Below are 23130 nucleotides of genomic sequence, written 5' to 3'. Positions count from 1 at the left end.
GAGTGCTCCCAGCAGAGTCAAAGGGGATGGGATGTATTTAATGAGCTTACCTGAACATAGCCTGGGCCTGGCTCGGGTTCAGGCTCAGAGAGTGCAAATCCAGAGTAATTCCACCAAAATCCAAGATTTACTCAATATTTACTTGTCTGCAAATGAGATCAGAGCCCCATTGTAGTTTAATTTTATTTCTTCTTTTCTTACTCTCTTAGGAGTTTATATGGTCCTTATTGCTACAACCATTTGTGATTGAACATGCTTATCCTCACAATACTCTTGTGAAGTAGGAACGTTTAATGATTCCAGTTAGAAAGAGGGAAGTGAAAGACATGTTTCTCAAAGCTATTCGGACATCTCATCCATGTTAGTATCAATAACACCTCCTACTGAATCAGCTGAGCATTAAGTACTTCACTGTTTATCTTTTGAAGTTTTGGGAGTGTGACATGCCTAGCTTTTGGACTGTTCTTTTGGCTGCTGGACATATTCTTTAATGCCCAGGTGTTTCCTGATGTCTGTAAAACACAGTCAAATTTCAGTGTTGATTTCAGTGAGTGCTGATTTTCCAGTATCCTTTCCACCTGATTTCTTGGTGACTGTCCTCATTGAGCCATCAAATGGATGGTCCCAAATCTACAGATAACAGATAAACCAGGAAGGCACCAAGAGTTGAGGAGACCTCACAGTGCTTCTGTCTGCCACCTCGCCTGGTCACAAGTTGGAAATTAAGTGCTTTTGGTACTGAGTTTTCCTGGTGAAACAACACAAATGTGCAGCTCTAATTGTGACGTTTGCCAAATTCACACTCTGTAGTGTCAGAGAAGCTTAACTAAGTAATGGCATTAAGAGTAGCCTTAGAGCTTTTATTTCAAGACCGTGGATTTTAATTCTCAAACTGGAGCTGGCCTTATTGCTGAACAGGTCGTGGCGACCTAAAGAGAATTCTTACCTACCTGTGTGCTCTTAGGGGCAAATCTTTTATCTATGACACTATTTTGCTCTAATCTCAGAATAAGTATTCATTATGGAGCTGGTATCTGACACTTAGCGTATCTAAAGTAGGATATTTAGACCAAATGAGTCACACAGATGTGCTTTTCTCATCTCATCTTTTAAAGGACTCTTTGAGAGCTTCAAGGAGTGCTCCTTGTATGGAGGAAGGCCTTTGTCTTGCTACATTTACATTCCACGATTCTCCTGAGAAAGCATCAGGCTGCTCTTCAAACTGTCCTCATCTTAAATAAGATGATGTAGTTCTTTATTAATAATAAGAGATCTTTGTACCTTATTCAACTACATGGTCCATCATAATTATTGCACGACCTTTTATCAGTGGTAATGGCTGTAGTATTTGAATATTGGCTTTCGGATTGGGAGCATACCAGTTTTTCATGCTGTTCTAGGTTAGGAAAGCTCCAGAAACAAATTGTTAAACTTTTTGGCTATCACTGCAAAGCTTCTTTTCCGAGGATAATCACTTACAAAAGCATTTAAGCATGTCTACACAGTGCAGTGGAGCATGCTACAGAGATCCCCTAGCTGATGTCCCATATCTATACGGCACAGTGCATCAACATGCAACAGTAATAGTTGTCGCAGTGAAAACCATCTTAAGTTGCTCACAGTGTTATGTTGCAGTGGGTCTATGCTTACCAGTTCTAGGGTTAGCACAGCTGATACCTAACTCACGTTTCTGCTCTTTGTTCTATCAGCAGTTTGGACATTCAGTAACAGATACATCTGAATGCACAAAAGTGAAGCCAAAACAAATGTCAAGGTTTATCAGAAAGCCTAACAGACTCCATACCTCTAGGATGGTCTGGAGAAGAAAAGATCTATGTTAGCATCAAAGCCTGATGACTAGTCTTGCTCACTGGGGAGGAGATGGAGGTTACCTTCAAAAGATGTTCATAAAGAGGTTAAGATTAGGGTATGCAGTGATATAGAGGAGGTATAAATAGTTAAATATCTGTCACATTTTTCAGGTAAACTAAATAATTCTTGCATGTTGATTTAGCAAGGAAAAAAATAAAGAATATAAGCAACATATTGACTCTGCAGAAGAAGTCTTTAGGTGCCAGCTGTCCTTCATGCTTGACATTTCCATGTTATGCAATAGTCCCTTCTACAAAGGTTATTGGTGCAGCTGTGTTATTTCTCACTATTATAAACAAGTTAGTCAAATTTAGCTTTCACAACAAAATAAAAACTAGTGGACGCTCTTGAGATTTGTGCCAGCATCATTAAGACAGATTATAATTTGTTTTGTATGGCTCTTGACATGGAGAAGTTGGAAGAATGTTAATGTAGAGTGGTAAGTGGGCGTAATGTTAGGGAAATAGCTAAGCATCTTGATTGTTTGTCTTGAACCCCATACAGAAGAAAAATTAAGTAGACCAATACTACTTTCTCTTAATTTCTCCAGTTGAGGTTTGGTTTCTTAATAAATATTTTTTAAATAACAGCTTAACCTTTCTCCTTATGCTTGACTTGCCTGCCGGATACAACACACCAGTCTCAAGGTTTCCTTCCTTTCATCTTGTAGAAGAGGCACATTTCATTCTTCAGCTTTGTTCTGTGCAACCTTTATAAAAAGGGTAGAGGCTTAGCTGTCCCTAGAGCCTCACATCATTAGGGGATGAAACAGTGAGACTTACTACAGAGGGTGAAAAAGTATCTGTATCAGCAGAACTTACTCCATACTGCAAGCTGGTACTACATCTGTGGAAGTTGCATCAATAAACCATCATGAAACTTGTCAAACTGTTGGCTACTGACTTTGGAGATAGGGCTGTTTTCCCTGATACCTCCTGCCTGCCTTCACAGAGATCATTGGTTGGAAAGCTTTACCAACTTTTCAGTGTTGTGAAGACAGATTGGGCTGCAGAATAAGCCAGCCATGAAGACAGTCTTCAGCACGAGAATCTGGTACTGCAGTGAACACTGTGTTAAGTTTTCTGTCTTTTGATAAAGGCATTAACAGCATAAACCACATTTGTGGTGACTGACAGTCTGTTCTCCTGGCTTTCCTCTGAGCAGCCAAACGTTTTTTCATTTCTGCAATAGGTGATGCCAAATAAGAAAGTTGAAAGAGTTGTTAAAAATGTAAGGTTTATTTCAGTTGTGTGCCTTTGCTTAATTGGTGCCTGCTCCTGTTTTTCTTCTTCCACAAATCCAGCTTGTCTGAGTTGATAGTCAAAGACCAAGTTTTGCTCTTTAGTCGCTGTTTCTCAGGTGAGTATGATCGATCTCTCTCATTCCAGAGAGGTGGCAAAGCTGACATCAGATGTAGCTGGCGTCTTTCAAATATTGTTAGTAGAAAATATTTAACGTTCTCAAACTCATTGTATTCTCTTTTAATGATGAGCTATTAATGTTAACCCAGTAGAGTTTGTGTTGTTGGCCTTCTTATGATGTTTTGATTAAATATGTACTAAAACAGTAGTAGCAAAAATTCAAATGGGACTTGATCTGCCAAATGCAAGTAATCAGTTTCTTAAATCACTTGAATATTAGATGAATGTAAAAGTGGTGAGAAAGTTTGCTGGTCTTTGTACTAATAACAAAGGAACATGCTTAGGAAATTATCGTAATAACTGAAATATTTCTTGTAGTGCATTTAATACATGCAGTGAAATGTACAGTCATTATAACACTGGTTCTGGATAAAAATATATGGTGCTAATTATTTCAAAGTTCAGAGAAGCTTTAAGTCAAAGCAAACTCTCCTTCTGGTTTTGAAGAATATTTTTTATGATATGAAATTGTTACTGTAGTGGAAGTTATATTTCCTCTAAAATTCAGATGAATGCTCTGCTTGAAAAATTCCTTTGCCCCTTGACAGTTTCCCTCTAAATAACAGACAAGGAGGTTATTTAAAATCACTTGTCTGCTAGGTTGTTTAGCCACCTACCTTCAAGGCATGCTGATTAGCCTTGAGGAAGACTAAGCAGATCACTATAAGGTTCTTGAGTTAATATGGACTCCTCCTCTTTAAAAGTGATAAACTCATAATGAAAAATTAGCATGTTGTTTTTAAGGGACAGCAATTTCTCTTGCTGAGAAAAGCCGCTGCTTCTTTGGCACACTAAGATATATGTTTTCTTAAGGATGCCTGTTTTGAATTTAAATACTATTTTTCTCACATTCGGAATACAGGAGAACATACTTTAGGATGTAATGTCTGTCGATGCTCAGCTTGTGCAGGCTGGTGCCATTGGGAACCCTGAGAACTCTGATGAGTTTTTAGGTCATTTCTGCTAAGGACACTTTTGAAGATAATTACGATTCATTTGCTGAAACTTTTAAAATCTCCATTCCTATTAATTTTATTTTGAAAGCAAGTTGCAAATAACCAGAGAATAATCATCAAGAGGAAAGAGAGACTGGGTGCGAAGGCAAGTTCTGATAGGAGAATGGGTATAAAGATCAGCAGAAGAAGAGAGGGCACTTTTAACTGTAAGGAATCATAGTTGTGAGGGGGAGAGTTTGAGATGGGAAAATGTGAGTTCTGTGAAGGGGAAGAAAAGTCTGCTAAGAGAGTGATTGGGAAGCTGGTGGTATGGACAGGTGAGCAGAGTTCTTTCAGATTATCTTGTTGGCTGCAGGTGAGATCCAGAACTGAAAAAGACCTCTCTGAGCTCCAAGAGAGCTAGAGGGCTACTGAATAAGAGAGGAGTTTGAAGCCTCTTCTGGATGAAAACTTGAAAGTAAGTGAAATGGCCTGGAGAGGACAGAGATTGAGGTTGTTTGGCATCACCCTATGGAGATCTGACCCCATGAGTTGACCAGCCAGATGCACTAGGCACAACAGGTTCTTCTCTAACTCCAAATTCATTGCTCTGTGCACACTGTCAGGTGTATGAAATTATTTGATCATCTAAATAGTGGATTCTAACCACACAGGTAGTTTTCCATATCCTAAGCTGAAGTAAGTTAGTGAAGTATATTGACTTCTCAAGAATGCTGACAGTTTACATCTGATCAGGTGTATTTATGGTCAAATTCTTTAATTTGCATATGTGAGTGACAGTGTGTGTAGTTTTGTTTTGTTTTGTTTTTTGTCCAAGAGAATGAGAAAAAACATGGGGTAACACTTGAACAATTTTTTCTCTATATAATCCCTCCTAAAGGAGAATTTGTACTGCCTCAACAGAATTGAAAAGGTGCCTTTTAAAAACTAATGTCTCAGAAGGACATCTTTTTTAAAACAAAACAAAACAAAAAAAACCTCCAACACTCCTGCCAGGTTTAAATTTTTTTTTTTAAGGGCTTTACTACCAGCTTTTAAAGTCAGCTTATTTCCAACAGAGTGATGTTGATATGGATGCTGGGCTACATTTTTCATTGTAAGTCCTTGGCCAGACTCTTATTTATGGATAAAATTGGAATTCAGTCAACCTGGGATGGATGCAGAGAGAGTGTTAGTTGGCTTCAGGTCAACTTATCATCTGAGTTCTGTAATACATCCCCAAAGATTTCATCACATACGTTTGAAAGGTACCAGTGACTGAACTAGGTGTTACAGGAGTTCTATACTTAGTTCTGCACTCTTACAGGAGATCTTTCCTATTCAGGTGCCAAATTCTCTGCCTTCATTCCTTGGTGGTTGGGTGTTTTATTTTTGTTTGTTTGGTTGGTTGGTTGGTTGTGGGTTTTTTTTCATAACAATCTTTCTATATATCCTATGTTCCCTGAGTCATTCTATTTCCCTCTGAGTCAATGTCTGAACGATCTATTGTTGCTGTATGAAGTCCACCTTCTTTTTGTTTAGTGCTAGGGAAAGAAGTCTGGCTGGGAGGCAGGAGGAGCACCTGGTAAAATGCAGTCAGCTTTTTAATCTCTTGGAGCTGGTGTCTGTGAAGAACGCTCACTTTTAAGGACATATCTATAGGAGGTTTTTTTGATACGTAGATCAATGTTTATAAGGAAAAATGTGTAAATCTAAACTCATACACTAAATTTCTCAAGAGACTTCTGTTGCTCTAAGTTGGTTGGAAAGGAAACTTCAACTGAAATGTTCATTTGTACTACTTTGATTCAGGATGGGGCTCCAGGGAAGGATCAAGACAGATTGACTTTTGCAGTTGGTAGTTTGGGCAAATTCACCAATAGTTTAGGGCTCATTTATAGTCTTTAAAAACTTGGTCGTGACAATGTTATAGAGTATGGGATAGTTGATGCCTAATTTCTCCATCATTATAATAATAGGACTTGTTATTTCCTGTGTAATATAACTTCTTCAGATTGGCATAGCACCATTTTAAGTCAATGGATCTTAAAGCTATGAAGCAAAGGGAATTGCAGGAGTGGAGCGAGCATTGGCTGAGGACCCGATTCCCAATGCAATGCTTTCTTCTAATTTCTTGAGAGACTAGGTACTCACAGTTGATTTTGTCAGTGGAGCTGGCGAAAGTTCTAGGAATCCTCTGCTTCTCTGTTAAGCCTAGCTGCACCAAGGGTCCTATAAAGAGCAGGTGATAATCGCTTTGCTTGCTTCAGCTACTCCTAATAGCACTTTTTTTCAGCAGTCTATTGAAACCAAATAAGAGGGGAGAAAGAAGAACATGCGCATAACTGAGATCTTTTCCGGAACTATGTCTTCTGTAGATTTTCAAGGTGTCTGTTACATGAAGAGTTACGAGGGAAGTACTTTCATAAAATGTTTCTTATTAAAGAAAAAAAGTGGTTCAACAAAAAAGGGATTTGACTGTGTGAGTGTGCCATATAATTTAATTGCATAGGTCACATTTCATTAGGAACTTTGCATTTTATAAATTGATTGTGTCCAATCTGGGAAAGTAAATTCAGCTAAGAAAATACTTTTTTTTTTTTTTTTTCTCCTAAACACATTATTTTTCTCTTTTTTTTTTTTTTGGAGTTTTGGAGAATTATCCTATTCTTCTTCCAAAATGTTTTTCATGTTCCTTTTGCATGGGAGGACTCCATTTTTATTTTCAAAAAGTCATGTGTTTTATTAAAGACTGATGCCCAAGTCCGCCTTTTTTAATCCCCTCTGTCCAAAAGTGTATATTTCCTGGGCTGAGAAGTACTTTCCTTGGAAAATTTTTTTTTTCTTAAATCTTCTGGTTAGAGACTGGAAACAGGCAAACCAGTGAAATGTCTTGGTCTCTTACTGCTAGCAAATAATCATCTTATGTAAAAGGAGACCAAATTATATGTTTCCATGTCCACTTCCAAACAGTAAGTTCAAGTTATATTGCATGTAACAAATGCAGGTAAAGATCTCTAGTCTTATCTGTTCATACCTCTACAGAGCATGTTTTCTCTGACAGTGTTTGGCATAGAAAAAGAGCATCAATGAAAACTTAGTAAGTACAAGCTATGAATGCAAGAACAGCTAGGAATTTGAAGTACATAAGAATATGAGAATGTAATTGCATGTGTTTTACACTAGCCATATATTTTCCCCCTTGGATGTCAGGGCTTCAAGGACTGGAAGTTAAAAGATTAACCAGCAGAAACACTAGCAAATGTCCTCTTCATAGAGAAGAGACTGTTGTGCTTGCTGACTTGCACTGGCATAGGTTCAGCTTAAAAATATTCAACATTTATTGACTAGTAAGCTACCCTGCAACAGCAATTGCTGTTGTCCCAGGACAGTGTATTTCCACTTAAGTATGCAATTTCATTAAAGTAATAGTCTTGGTTCTTATTTGCACTAGGTCATTGAAACCTCCTTTGATGGTCAGAAGAAGCTTTTCAGTGACCTTAAATTATTCCTTTAAGAATGTTACCTCACCTTTTAGTTCCCTTTCCACCGAGGTCATATAAACGTCTACTGTAATTGAACTGTGTGCTTCCTTAATAATTAACAAATGTTTGAAATAGCTAAAGACAGTCTTGATTTTTTTTCTGTAACCTCTATACTATAATTAAGTTTATTAGTGTTGAATAATGGGAGAGCCAGAAGTATGTTCTCCTTTCTCATAGTGAATGAAGGAAAATGTCAATGCAGAGACCAGATTAGAATCTGCACAGCATGTCAAATTGTTCTTCATGGCAAAATTACTTATTAGGGCAATTAATGCAGAGGTGTTGTGACTAGGTATAAAAAGTGCTGAATAGTGTCAACTTTCTAATAACTGATGTAAGTTCACGTCTCCTATTAAGCAGTGGGAGCTGGAGATTCAACAAGGAAAAAAGATCTTTCTGTGTGAATTGTGTGTGAATTAAGTAGCGTTCAGCATAGAAGAGTATTCCAGTAGGAAGTATGGAGCTAACGTCATGAACAAAGCACAGTAGTAAGTTTTCTACTTGGATTTCAGTCCTGAGAGGATTAGATCTTTCTGGATTGCAAGTGGGCTGCCATGACTCAGAGAAGAAGTGATTAGATCATCTGGATAATGGAGGCCACAGAATCTCTTCCAGACTATGGTATTAAGCACAGTGCTTAGACTCAAATATATCTCTTTGAAAGGCATCTCATCTTCAAGAGGGAAGAAATTAAAAAACTTTTTTTCCATTAGTAATTTGCTAATAACCTTTTCTTCAAAATAAGTGTTCCTTGGACTTATAATTAAGCAGGATGCAGCCTAAAGATTATTATAACTTTTTTTTCATGAAAAAAAGTGTTTTCTTGGTGGTCTATTTTCCTCTCAAAAGAAATTGATCTGAAAAATGGTTGATGCAGTGATTTCCACTTATAAAACATCCTATGTCTTACCTGTTTTCTAGATAGACTAAGTTTTGGTGTATTTAAAGAATTGCATAAAGGTTCTTATTAGAATATACTTAGGAAATTTAATGGAAATTTAGTTTGTGTTGAATCCTGTATAAGGGAAGTTCCTCAGCCACTTTGCACTAGCTGCAGAGGGTCTGTCTTGGGGCAGCTTGTTCTAGCATCATGCCAGGAAGTGGGGTGTCAGGGAGACTTGTGGCTCCCCCATCCACAGGGAAGAGATTGGGCCAGCCTTTGGGCCAGCTTCCACAACACCTCTATTCGTCCAGCTTTTGATTTTTATTTTATTTATTTTTAATAAAACTTACTTCAAAAGGATCTGGGACCCAGTAGGAAATTATTTCCAGATAGTTCATGAGCCTAAATTTTGGAGGTTGTTGTCAGTGGACTTCAAAACTCATTTATTTTCTAGCAGATGTCTGTCGACCAAACCAATACACTAGGAAGTTCTTGAGGGGTAGTATGTTAGTGAGAGTCCTCCCATGCCAAGGTATTTGGAGAAAGAGGCAGGCATGCCCTTCAGTCAGGACTGAAGTGTGTTTAATGACTGAGGTGACTGAGTGATACCAGGCTGTTCTCTGCTGGAACAAAGCCATTCTTAAATTTAATTTTAAGCATGTGTCATTTTTTATTTCTGATTTTCCCTCCTCTGCCATTTTAAAAGTAGTTAAATACAGTAGAGGGAATTTAGCGCTCTGAAAATGTTCTTATAAGTTCTGGAGTTGGAGAGAGAAGGTGTGGGCAGGCTTTCCCTAACAGCTCCTCAAGCCTGAGTCTTATGCTTCTTATGAATTGAGAACAACCCTGTTTCCAAGGTCATAATTGTACACTACGATTACAAACCATCGTGTGAACAGGGGATGTTGTCAGAATACTGTGGCCCTAAAAACCTCCATAGGCATGCCCACAAGAGGCATTTCTTATCTCTTTCAAGCCTGCTGTCTCGGTATTCCCCTCTCTGTGCATCTCAGGCACGTGAAGAAGACTTAGCCTTTGCATTGCTCTTTTTTCCCCAAGAGAGATCTCCTAAGCATCCAAATTGCACTTAGATCGGGGTTACGCAGGATGAGAAGGTGGGGAGGGTTGGGAAAAGAGGCCACATATGTTTCAGATGTAATGGTGTGGTGAATTATGAGTAACTAATTGGAGTGGTGTAATTAATGAGAGTTAATCAAAGCAGGGAAACATGCATATTTTCTGCAGGGTTATTAGTGTCTTTGTTATCAAATAGAATTCAGATGCTGGCAAATTTTAAGGTGATTGACAATTTATTTTAAAATTACACGCATTTGAAACCCCTCCCCCAAATCTGCAACAAATTAAAGTGTAAGAAATTGGCACAAATGATCATATAACTAAGGAAAGAAGAATGCTGTGCTGCTTGTGATCAAGAAAATTGTCTTTTAAATTCATTTTAACAAAGCCATAGGAAACTGTTTTGTCAGGGATCCTAGAGCAGATGCACAATTGATTTAATTATGTAAAATATTGATCACTGAAAACCTTCAGCTACAAGCAGACAACACACGTTAGAGAAATATGCATTAAATGTTGCATGGAACCGATTACAGAGTGGGACTTCAGGAGGAAGTAAAAAGAAGAGGGAAAAATTCAAGTTTGGCAAGCAGAAGAAATATTACTTGAACCATTTTAGATGATTCAGATTGGGATACAATAGCTTTTTGTCACATAAAAAATGTCTTGATTAATAATATCGAAAAGTAGGTTTTAGTTTTACAAATGGTACTGAATTGAGAGTCAAGTAGATAATGAGAAACAATTTAATCTGATACATGAAGAGGATTAATTTGAGTACCTGGGTTGTAATAGGGCAGCACAGCTCAATGCAGATAAATGGTAGATAATAAGCTTTGGAGTAAAGAACTCATAGTAAATGACTGCTCAGATAGATGCTGCAGCAAGCTGACTCGGGGAAAAAAATGAGAAGTTACTTGAGAAAAATTGCCTATTCAGCAGCAAAGCCAAAGACAGGAAATGGGCTATTGAACTGCTGTTGCTGAAGGAAAATAGCAAAGGATTTAAAACTTTGTCATTAGCACTCAGCAGTGCAGTATCATGCTAGTGGCTGTGGGAAGTGAGGTGGTGTGTGTGCATCAAGGGCAGTATGGCACGGCTGGGGTGCCATGGCCTGGTGGCTCTTGTGCAGGCAGGCACAGCTCCTTGACCACGGAGAGAGGTGGCCTCTGTCCCCACTTGCTCTTCACTGAGCATTGCCCTAAGTGCCCCAAAACCAGGGCTGGACTTGGTGCTCCTCTGACTCTTTCAAGCTAAAAGGAGTGGTGCTGCATGGGCCAGTACAGCAACATGTTGGTTTAAGCCCCATGTGCAAAATGCATGGAATGGGGTTGTTAGTGAGCTGTGATGTAAAGCCTGGGTGTCTTCGACAGCGCTGAAGCTGGGCGTAGCTCCTTCGTTGATTTGTGTGGATCTCAGAGCACACATCACTTTGAATACATGAATGTCCAAGCAGGTTTACTTATACCCTCTTTTTCTGCTAATTACATTTTTATGGTTGTAGAATTCAAAAGTAAACTTTACTTTTTTTAAAGCCTTGTGCATGCCTAATGAGAGTCTTGACATGAAAGTTTTCTTCATCTGCAGGTACCCCGGGAATCCAGAGCGTGTAGGAGCCCTGCTGCTCTACTAGGGCACTTTTCAATTATACATTTTTTCATCGTGATCTTCTAAATCAGAGTCTTAGAATGAATTTAACATAGTCCTATAATTACCAAATCTTGTTCTGCCCTTTCACCTCTTCAATATACAGCTGTGAAGGCATTTTAGTAGAAGACTATACCATAATAGGTTTGATCTTATATGTTAAAATGTCTGAGTGTGGCTAAGCAATACTCAGAGGGGACAGAGGAGGTGAGAACCGGCTCATGGACTGGGTGAGTTTGAGCTCAAGGAAATAGTCTGTCAGTTCAGCAGGACTGAAATGGGCACACCACCAGAGACACGGAGCTGTGTGGCCTTCGCGAGATTCAGTAGTTCTAATTATTGATACTGTCTCATCAAAATTATGGAGTCTGTCACAAAAGCCTGACAGAGACCCAAATGCCGGTGACTAACCTGCGTACTAGTTTCTCCATACCACAGATTTCCATCCTCCACAGAATGCGATCACTGTGGTTGGTGAGAATGTGCTAGACCATGCTGGCGCCCTATAGGCCGCGCTCTCTGCAGCAGCTGCCACCACTGCTAGATGCTTTCTGAGCCCTTTTCAGTGCTGTTCCCTGATGCCAGCTTTTCTTTGGCCCCACAACACCAAGAACGTAATAATTATTCTAACACTGCATTATAGAGTCAGGAAAATTATTATTACCCAAGGCAATTTTATATACAAGTTTCTTTTACAGTTATCTTTTTAAATTAGGGCAAAATGCTCTGTGATTCATGACTCAGTCCGAGGCTTGGGCCAAGGAAACAGAATTGCATGCAAGGAGGCAGCTGATTGCATTCTGTGCTGTGCTTTCTATTTTCCTGCAACATTATGGTATGTCCAGGAGATGCAAGGGAAACCAGAACGTTTTCCAAAACATCGGCAGAGCACTTCTGCATTGAGTACAGTGGCCAAGGGAGAAAAAGAGTTGGAAAAATCCAGAAGATTTTTCTGGATTTTTTTTTTCTTTTCAAACCCCTGAGTCTCCATCATGGGTTGGTTTTCAGGTTCTAATTTAGGATCCCAAGCCACAGAGGCTTGATGCTGTTGTTACTCTGTCACAGCCAGCTTGGGATAAATGTCCCCACTCACCAAGCTCTAGTTCAAATTTGCTGTTGTGAAGCATCCATATTGCTGGGCTTCTTGGAGCCTGCCTGCCCTCACCTTTTCTCACTTCATGTCATAGATCTAACTTTTTAAAGAAAATTTTGTTTTAAAATTAATACAGTCAAAAAGGCAGTTTAAATAACAGAATATTCAACAGTTAGTAAAGCTTCCTTCAACAGATTTGAGTGCAAGACTGAAAATGAACTGTTATCTTTCCAGTTATACTTACAGAATGCAAATTTGAATTGCAAAAAGGCCATTAAAAATAGCTTGTGCAATTTAAAACAGACTGAGTCAAACTGACAAAGCAGAAAATAACATGAACTGGAGATGCACTTGTGTGCTGTATCATGTTAATGATTCTGTTTTCTAAACCAGGAGCAGCTCAATAATATATGCTGTTTCCAAACAAATGTATGTTTTATTAAAATAAATTAAGATAGAGAAAAATACACCAGTGTGGGATGGGAAGGAAAACAATTATTCAGGAAGATTAAACTTGCTATACATCAGAGACTTGTGGGATGCCCCCACTGGGATTTTGTGTGCTGTTTGTAAAGATTTTATCTATAAATATTACATCTGGACTCAGTCATGCACAAGACCCTGACCCTGAGCATTACATGACAAAAATACTGCACAGTATGAAAAGTGGTCCAGATGTTTGTCCTGGTTTTGGATGTGGTAGAGTTAATTTTCTTCCTCGTAGCTGGTATAGTGCTGTGTTTTGGATTTAGGATGAGAATAATGTTGATAACCCGATGATGTTTTAGTTGTTACCGAGCAGTATTTACATTAAGGACTTTTCAGCTTCTCACAGTGCCCTGCCAGCAAGGAGGCCAGGGGTACACAAGAAGCTGGGAGAGAACAGAACCAGGACAGCTGACCTGGACAGACCAAAGGGATGTTCCATACCATATGGTTTCACGCTGGAAAATTAAGCTGGGTGGAGTTGGCCGGTGGTCTAATGCCATCTGGGACTGGCTGGGCATCGGTCAGTGGTGAGCAATTGCGTTGTACATCAATTGTTTTATATATTCTTTTATTATTGTTATCGTAATCATTATAGTTTTCCCTTCGTTTTCTGTTTTTGTCTCAACCCTTTACCTTTTTTCCCATTCTCTCACCCATCTCACTGGGCAGGGGGAATGAGTGAATGGCTGTGTACTGCTTAGCTGCCTGCCCAGTTAAATCACAACAGTGCTGTACATAGATACTTGCTTAAAAGCTATCCTGGAGTTCCAGTAATCAAATCTCTGAGATTCAAGAAGACAGCAGTGGTAGAACAGGAAAACATGGGCTTTTGTTATGTGTTTGGTCTAAAGGCCAAAGCATTTGTATTTTGAATTAATCTACTTCATGTAACTGCCTGGGTGCAATGGATATTTGACAAAAGAAGCAAGTTAACCCCCTCATAGCTGCAGCTGTGTGTCACTGGCAAACAAAGTGACGCCTTTCTCCAGGAGCCAGGCTGTCTTTGCGTTTCTCACAGTACAGCAATCCATGTTTCTTGTGCTGTTGACTTCTGCAGCCAAAACAGACTCCAGAGTTTCATTCTGCCTATGGCAATACCAAGAGGTGATCACCTTTGTAGCACTTACTCTGGCAGCTAGTTTGTGTTAGATACAGCATAAACTTTATAATGCCAATTTTCCTATCCAGGCTGATCTCCGAGTGTTATGGGCAGACATAATGCTGCCTGGCACTGTGATGTGATCTTTCCTTACATCTGCATTTTATTGTACATGATACGTCTGTGAGCGCTGGATGCCCAGAGTTCTCCCCTCTGGCTAATCTGTCTTTCCCTTGACAGCTATTAAACAAGGATTTATCAACATGACTCAAAGGTAGCTTTCTGGCACTTTTAATATGTAGAGATTTCAATACGGAAATGCTTCATCTTGTTGCTGATGCAGATCGTGCAGTGAACTTAAACCAGATGTCCTTAGGAGGACTTTGATCCAGTGTCTGTTAAAACAACAGAGCTGGGTCTTCAGACAAACTGAGGAACATGCCCAAAAAATGGGTGTGACAAATAGGTCTGTGGGTAAAGCCAGTTACTGAGATGTGAATTTATTTCCCCTCAGATGCTTAAACTGTATTTGCAAAGGCTATTGAAGACTTTAGTTGGGGCTGGGCGTTGGTTTTCTGAACTTCTACTCAAAATTCCATATTTTTCATAAATATATGGAGGTAAAAGGAATAAAGTCAATTTGAACTAGGCCCTCTAGAAACTAGGCTTTGTGTGAGGATAACTGGGAGGTGCTGTACATGGGCTCCCAGTATCCATGAAGTGCCAGTGATCAAAGTAGCTGTAGATAGAGCTTTTGGCAGGGATACATTTTCAGATGCTTTAGGATTTAAACTACTTTTGTAGTATCAAATAGAGTTGGTATGGGAAAGAGGAGGAGGTATCATAATGCCAGAGTGCCTATACTATATTTTAGAATCTGGGGTAGGTGGACGTCAGTTTCTACCCAGTATGGTAATTCCTTTATTTTCCTGTTCTTCTTCTTAATAGTGATAAAACTTGGAGAAAATTTCCTGATACTCAGTTCTTAGATATTATATACATTGTCCCATTCCCGGTAAATGAGTCTGTGCTCAAAAATTAAAATTCTGATTGTTTTGATTGTGGTTATGGTGTTATATTGCTGTCCTCAAGGGACTTTGGCCTATGCACTGAACTTTGTATTTATCTCCTGTTTACTAGCCCTTCTTCTGTCTGCATAACTTCCAAAAACCCTTCATCATTCTGCATTTCTGAGTAGCACTCCTTTCACTGTGGGTAATGCAGCCTTGCTAGTGCTTAGTGATAGCAATCTGAGTCAGGCAACTTGGCTGTCTGGAGAGCTGTGCTCAGATACGGGATAGTAGATATCCTCCAAATTTAGTACCACAGGCAAAATTGGTTAAAAGGAATCTTGCGAAGATAAGTGTATCAAAGACTGGGAGGCACTCAGGTGCAGTGCAGATCAGAGCTGGGGAAGAGCTCAGATGGGTTTTGCTGCTCCGCATTTGAAACAGGAGGAATGAATCTGTACTTCAGCTGTTAGGAGCCAGCTAAGAACTGTCACTAAAACTACAGAGAGAGCTCATGTAGCTCTTTAAGTAATATTCAGATTCTTAAAAGTGCCTCTGAGCTGTTGTTCTGCTAAATTATCCCATCCACAACAATACTTGTAGACAGAACCATCTATTTTGCTCTATGGGTGTTTTTTCTATAACCTGTTATAAGTACTCAAGTCTGCTATATAATACAAGATTAAGAAAAGCTGAACCAGGAAAATAACAGTAGATGTATATCATAGATTCTTGTACAAATGATGTTGAAGGAGAAGAAATTTCAACTACAAATCTGGCATCCGATTTATTTAAATTCAGTGGAAATGACGGAAATTAACTCTGTTGTTCCTTATTTTGTACGAACAAACACCAAGTGCAGTGAGGCAACCTGGATCTATCATCTTATGGAAACTTGTTTCCTTGTGATAACTTCTTTGTAAACTCAGCTGTAAGTGTTTTGCTTGATTGTCATGGGCACTGTGATGGAGCTAAGATATTTTGGCTATACACCTAAATCTGTTACGCTGGAATCCATGGCTGTGAGCAGGTTTAGTCTTACAGATACAAACAGCAGCACTCCAAACCTCTCCCCTGACAGTTCCTTGGTGCTAAGAGTGTTTTCGGCTGAGGAGCAGAACATTGTTTGGTTTTGTGATAAAGATATATACAGGAGGGCTGGCAATTAAATTCAGTGCTTGGGTCAGTGAAAATAAAATAGTACAAAGTAGAATATCAGTGTGAGTGGAATGTGTAGTACACACGGCCTGGTAAATTCTGACAATGGTTGGTGATGAGGAAATGTGAAATAAATGTAATAGTAATTTAAAAAGCATTCCGAAGTGGATTACTCTGAAATCTGACTGTTGAGCTCCATGTTATGTATGTTGTCTGTGTTTTCTACTGACTGAGGAGATGCAAGTGTCAAGGTAATACATTGGCAAAGTGTGAAGTGTCAGAGCACTGCCTTGGTGAGGACAAGAGCAGACATTAGGTTGCCCCAAGCATCAGTTATTTATGAGTCAGCTTCAAAAATAAAATAAAAAAAAAAGAACATTTGAAAACAGGAACTTGCTGTAGGACCCAGTAAACCAAAAGCTGTTTTTAATCAGACGTGGCAAATAAACCTAACCTTTCTCCCCCGATCCATGAGAGTCTAGAGTAGAAATATTCCATCCGTGGTGCAATTGATTATTGATTCCCTTTCTCCTGCTGCCACTTGGTGTACCAAAGGGTGGGCATTTTGGACCAGGTGGGGGTACTTTCCCCCTCTGTTTCTGTGCGTTGCTTAGCAGCTGAGCCTCTGACAGCACACTGAGCGCGGCAAGCCCAGCGCACAGTAGGAATGAAAACTCTATTTGTCATCTTGATAAATCTTATTTGTAACTCTTCTGTAAAGGATGTGACAGATTAGCTGAAGGAGAGATCTGGGGACATAGGGTAGCACACAAAATTTAATTCTGACTGATTGGATGTCACAACGCAAATGAAGCATGGTCTCACATGAGGTAGTAATTGCAGCTGTATTGTCCATTGCTTTGTATATTCATCGCATTCTCCCTATTGATTAAAAAGATGTTGCTATAGTAGCTGGAACACAAGTTTTCTCAGTGTCTCTTCTCATGTTTTATTGATTTTTTTTTTTTTCCTGCTTAATAAAAATGACAGTCCTTCCTGATTTCTGAAAGGAGACAGTTGTTTATAGCCCGTACGGATCAACAGCTTTTGTAACAGCTTAAACTGCAAAGCTATGTAGGTCTTGTTGGCAGTGATAAAAATAAGGACTGTAATTCACTCATAATGTCTGAGGTGGGTTTTTGTTTCACATTGCTACCATTGTGTGGAAATGGCAGTCTGGTCATTCTGTGCCATTTTGTCTAAAAGCTTTTCTTACATACAGGTAGCTGGACTGTCAATTTTGTCTCAGCCCCATCACTTACTGAGGAAATAATTCAAGTAAAGGCAGCAAAGTTGTTTGTCTTTACTGTGTCACCTTTTGGGGCCTAGGATACAGGCTTGATAAAAATGGAAACATTTCATGAGTTCTTTCCAGTTTTGATAAAATATTAACTTAGAAATGTAAAAAAGAAAATCTGTAAGTGGAATTTACAGATTTGGGGTGGGTGTATGATTTTTTTTTTCCTCAAACAAATTCTTTTAGTCTGTCCATGTTCTGAAATCATTTGTGAACTGACATATCACACCTCTTCTACTGTGTGTGCTCCAAAGACACATTTAAAAGAGGAAAGATGTAAAGCGGGGAAAGCTGCATGGAAAATACAAAGTTCTTCCACCTTTAGCCAAGATCAGATGTGCATTTCTTCCAGTGGAGTGGATTCATTAATTGAAAGACTCCAGCGTGCAAAGTCAGAACAGTGTAACAAGATTCATGTTTTTGTCGAAAGCTATTTGGGTCTCCATCCACAATTTAAGTGGAGTTATTTATCGTAGAGACAATTGTTTGTCAGTTTCCAATGCTAATTATCTGTTCAGGGCAGCATCTGTGTCTCCATCCCTTTACAGGTTCAGATTCTGAACCTGTTTGCATCTTTTAGATGTTTCTATATTATAAATACTGTATTATTAATGGTGATGATTCCATCCTCTCCCGGCCTTACTGAAAGTGAAAACAAATGACTTCTTTCTAGCTGAGACCCTAGAAGATGTTGACAGATGTAGAAGTATTTGTTTTGCAAAACTTCCTCTGCTTCCCTTCCGTGCTATCTGTAGCTTAATGAAAAGAGCAGGTGACACTGGAAATGATGCAGTATGAGTGTTGAAGTTCTCTGCTCTAACCTCTCTTGGACCACATGGGTAACATTTTGTAAAATCTGTAGGTGTTCCAAAACGAGTGGTCAGCAGGGCATGTTTATGCAAGTAACCAGAGCTAAATTGGCCCTAACTAATTAAACGTAATTCAAAGGATTCCAGTGAAACATCTCATGATACACAGAGGCCAAGAGGTTAGGAGATTGATTATCTGTGTAGGCAGTGCCTTTAAGCTCCAGGCAAATTTACACAGTTATTTTGCTCAGTTTAGAAATATATATATATGTATATAATTATATTTATTTATTGGGAAAACATAAAAAAAAAGGCCAGGGACAGAGGGTGGGATGCTATGGTTATAATTTGTTCAGTGGACAGATCAGAGCGAGTTGTCACAGCTGTCCCTGTGAAACATGTTGGAGGTGACTCCAACCCATAGAACTGTTGGGCCTTTCTGCGTTTTCCTGGATTTTGACAAACTGCAGATGAGCTAGCCACAGGTTCAGAGGGGTTCAGTCTTTTGAGCTGTTTTTCTGCTTAGGCTTTATTGTGCTGATATGGTTGAGATTAAGAAGATCTGTTCTGAGAGGCACCCTGAGAACCACTGCTCACAGCTCCTGAAGGAAAGACATCCATGCTGAACCCAGTCCAGACTTGCTCAGCAGCATTCAGTCGAACACTTTTGTATATTCAGGTATGTTTTATACTTGTATGAAATCTCTAAATGTCTTTCGATATTAAAATTCTCTTGATCTTCGCTAAAGATCTGATATATGTTCTGATATAAATATATAAATATAAATATATGTTATGGGATAAATGATTGCTTTAGGAAAATGGCTACTAATCATTACGCTCATCTGATTGTCCACTTTTGCCAAGTTTATTTAAAAAGCTGTAAAATGTGAAACATCCCACAGATAAAGGAACATCAGCTGTAGAGAAAAGCAGAAATCTGTTCTGTTGTCACAGTGCACTGGCTCCAGTGTTTATGTTCTAGGGTAGAGCTGCAAAAGCACTGATGACTAAAGAGTGAGTGTTTTAATTGCATTTAGCTATTTAAGCATTACAGATCTTAGCATTCCTCACTGAATTCTCTGGGTGTTTTTTCTTCTCATTTTATCCACCAAGTGTAATTAACATTATTACTGTGAGATGTTCATCTCAGTCTCTCTTTGTGAAAAATTGATGCTGGTGTCATTTAGGTGTTTTATCTAGTGGTTTGTCAGTGGCTTGCTGAGTAATATTCCCTATGGGAAGGTTATGTTTACCACGTTTCCTGTAGGTTTAATTGCAGGCAAAGATAAAAACAAACACTGGATGCTGCATAGATCGATTGGAAGAGCACAGCAAAATATGGAGTTAAGCATAAATATATATATATATATATATATATATTTTTTTTTAGTAAAATTTGCCTCTTAAATTATACTGAATTAACTGTAGCCTGGTTGTTGCAATACTGTCCTAGCAGCAGCAGAGGTAGGAAAATACCTGTTGTGTATTCTCAAAACTGCATCAGCATAGACAACTGTCATTGTATGCTGTTGGAAGGAGTCACCCCACACCTGAGGGAGCAGTGGGCAGAGGGGGCCCCGCTTGGCGCAGGTGCCTGGTCCCCACCGGCTGTGGTGCGGCCAGATGCTGCAGTGTGCTACATCTGGCATCCATGCAGCTCGCACGGCCTCGCCTGGCCACCCTGGGTAGTCGTCAGGAGCCAGCCAGCTCTTCCCCCTCCGTTCCAGAATATTTCTTCCTCTGATGAATTAAATGAAAGCGGCTGGCTTTCTTGCAGGCACAATGTACAGCTTAAAGTTCAGGAAAGCTGGAACTAAGTATTTTCTTGTCATTCTTTTATTAGCTGACCGTTAAGCTTGACGTAACTACAGCTAAATTGTAATCTGACTCTCACCTTTATTTAAATAAATTCTCTGGCTTAAAGTTGAAAAGATTTGGGAAAACTTATTAATACTGAGTATTGAGTCAAATATATATTCCTGGGTAAAAGAATGTTCGAAACAGTTTCATCAATACCTGGTTTCTCCATACCCCCCACCACTTTTCTTCCTCACAGTGGGGTGAAATGTTTGTGCACATCTCCAGTGGCACTTAGCCTTTTTTAGTGCTTTAAGTAGGTACTCGAATTCCCCCTTGACTCTTCTGGATGAATTGCCAAAAAGGGAGTTGTTATTACTGTACATCAGTCCTATAGTCAAGTGGCCACCTCTGTGACTGACAGCTGCATTGATGCGCAGAAGATGCTCTTGTGTATTTTAAATTAAGGAAACAGATGATAAAAATGAGCATCCCACACAATTTCCTCATACGACCTGTTCTGTTCAATGCTACCTTGTTCTTATCTAGCTCGGGCAGTGTTGTTTACCCCCTCTTTAGGTTTGCAGGAGCCTAAAAATAGCAGAAAGTGCATACCCCCATCAGTCTAAGTGATGTGTCGTCAGCATTGTGAGAACACGCACAAAAGACTAACTCTGCACCATACCTTGCCCTCTATCTAGGGCAGCTAAAGCTTGAGTTAAAAGAATGAACTTGGAAGTGTTCCCATTTTCAAGAAAATCCTACTCTGTCAGACCTTGGAAGTCATCAAATTCCCCACTGAATCCCATATGCCTTTGCTGCCCCAAACGCACCAGCACAGCACTGAGAGCACTGAAGTGCTGAATGAGGGCAAAATACAGGGCGTTGTTCGCCGTTTCAGAGTTGCACTTAGCCTGGCCTGAGCTATGAGGCAATGGAGAATCAGTTCCCACCCATTTCAGAGTTGCCTAGGGCCCAACCAGAAAGAATTCTGTGAAGTCAGATATAGCCCTTATTTTTTCCTTGGAATACTAATTTATGGGAGAGAAGGTTCATATATTATCCACCAGAAAGCTCATTTCATTGGTACCTGTGGTGGGCACTAGTCAGGGTTCCTTGAGTGGTCATTACGGTGATCTTCAGAGGACTTGGTTTCCTCCCGGGCTAGGTCTAGAGCTGTCTGAAGAGGCAGATCAGCAGCATCACTCTTTGAATGTTTCTCCCAGAAATTAAGCCTTGATGACCATGCCAGATGATTTGTGTCCCAGATGTGTTACAGCTGAAGGTACAGGGAAGGAATTTTTCACTTTGGGAAATCTGGAAACTGAAGTCTGGCTCCAAAAACTACATTGAATACCATGTTGGATGCCAGGGTGATTGACATAAAAGACAATATAAGAAGATGCAGAAAAACAAATTTAGAAGTGCAGTGGGCATGTGTGATATTATTTAACTGCCATTGTCATAGAGTCAGGTAGCATTTACCCCATTCACTCTTTTCTTCTAGATTCTAGAAAACTTATAAATGTCACCGGAATTAAAATAGTTTCTCTAATAAGTGGCAAAGGGGTAAAGACTTTTCTCTGTTAAAGTACCAAAACTCTATCAGCAAAGAACAAGCCCATAAAAGTTGCTTGCTGTGCACTAGAGGCAGCCCAAATCAAGAGGAGGTTTGAATCCATGAGGCAGCATAACAATGAGCCTAGAGACATCCCAGAACATCCTTGTGTGCTGGACGGTAATTTAGTGTAACAGCATCTGCAGATTGTCTGAAATTTTGACATTAGTGATGCTATGTACTTGTTATTATGCTATTTAAAAATGGTATTTGCTTCTCTGTGCCTAGCATTTCTAGATGGAAAATTTTCACTGAGATTTAGCTCCTTTCTGCATTTTACTGAGATTTCTGATATTTGTGGTTAACTCAACACCCAAGTGAATTATTTTTGTCTAAGCTGCAAGATAAGACCTAGTTTTTCAGAAAAACAAACACCTTTAAGTCCTGGAAAGTCCCTTACCTGAGAAGATCTCTCGGCTCCTGCACTGACTCCAGGAGTCGTCCTGTTTGAAAATTGGGCTGAGATTCTGTGCTGGAGTCCTGCAAGTTGGCAGCACTCAGCTGTCTGCAGGACGTTTGCATAGCTCTGTCAGCCTGTGGCTTTTGCGGGCTTCTCCTTGTGCTGGTGAGCTGTGAAGCTGCTGTGACGTGAGACTTGCCTTTCTCTGTGTTAGGCATGGAAGCATAGATTTGGGTGCCTGACTTGAAACACTTATTTTTAAACAGGGCCACAGCTTGTCTCTGAAAAGCCTCCAGGTGATGACAGCTTTTAGGCATCAATGATCATGACGGTGCTTAACAGGGGGGAGTGAAGGGAAACTCAATTTCCCACTTCAAATCCCCTAAATCATCTCTCATTAATGCTCATATTTCCATATGCAGCCTGTTCGCAGAGAGCAGGAAAGCACAGGCTCCCATGCCACACACAGAACATTTCTTCCTAGTTCCGCTTTTACTTGTCCTCTCGTCCCGATGTCTCAAACAGAATATGAAACTAGCTGCTCTCTTTATCATTCCTCAGCTTAACTTTGTCCTGTTTTCTGTTAGCATGTCAGTTGGTGATCAAACAGGTGAGCTGCTTGGTTGCTGGGCTCTTGGGAACTTGGGGACTCTGTCAGAGGAATTCAGAGCTCTCCTGTAAATGAGCTTGAGCTTAGTATAATGTTGTTGTTGTTTTTAAAAATGCTTTTAAGAAAGCCTGTTCTTGCCCAGCTATGGATTGCAGAGCCACTTGTACGATGGTGGAGTCCAGAATAATATTTTGGGAACAAGTTCTTAACTGGCTCCCATTACTTTCTCTTACTGGGTATGGAGCACTGCAAAACTTCAGTTCAGTTCCAAGGTACATAATGCTAAAATAAAGAGGAACAGTATACGGGGTCAGAGTGGTAAATAGGGCTGAAGGGAACATTCCCTAGGATGTCTGAGGCTGGGCTT

The 23130-nt window shown here is 39.7% G+C and overlaps 1 long non-coding RNA gene across 1 annotated transcript in view; it reads right to left on the bottom strand.

Moving 5' to 3' along the window:
- Positions 1-21301, bottom strand: part of LOC126913460 (uncharacterized) — a 42073-nt gene extending 20772 nt beyond the window's left edge. Inside the window, exon 1 of the long non-coding RNA XR_007708797.1 lies at positions 21226-21301. This is a non-coding gene — a long non-coding RNA (uncharacterized LOC126913460). The remainder of the gene's footprint in view (positions 1-21225) is intronic.
- Between the last annotated feature and the right edge of the window lie 1829 nt (positions 21302-23130).

Source organism: Cygnus atratus, chromosome 13, assembly GCF_013377495.2.
Source record: "Cygnus atratus isolate AKBS03 ecotype Queensland, Australia chromosome 13, CAtr_DNAZoo_HiC_assembly, whole genome shotgun sequence".
Classification (NCBI taxonomy): domain Eukaryota; kingdom Metazoa; phylum Chordata; class Aves; order Anseriformes; family Anatidae; genus Cygnus; species Cygnus atratus.
The sequence above is the reverse complement of the archived record's forward strand: the minus strand, read 5'-3'. Positions and strand labels throughout refer to the sequence as shown.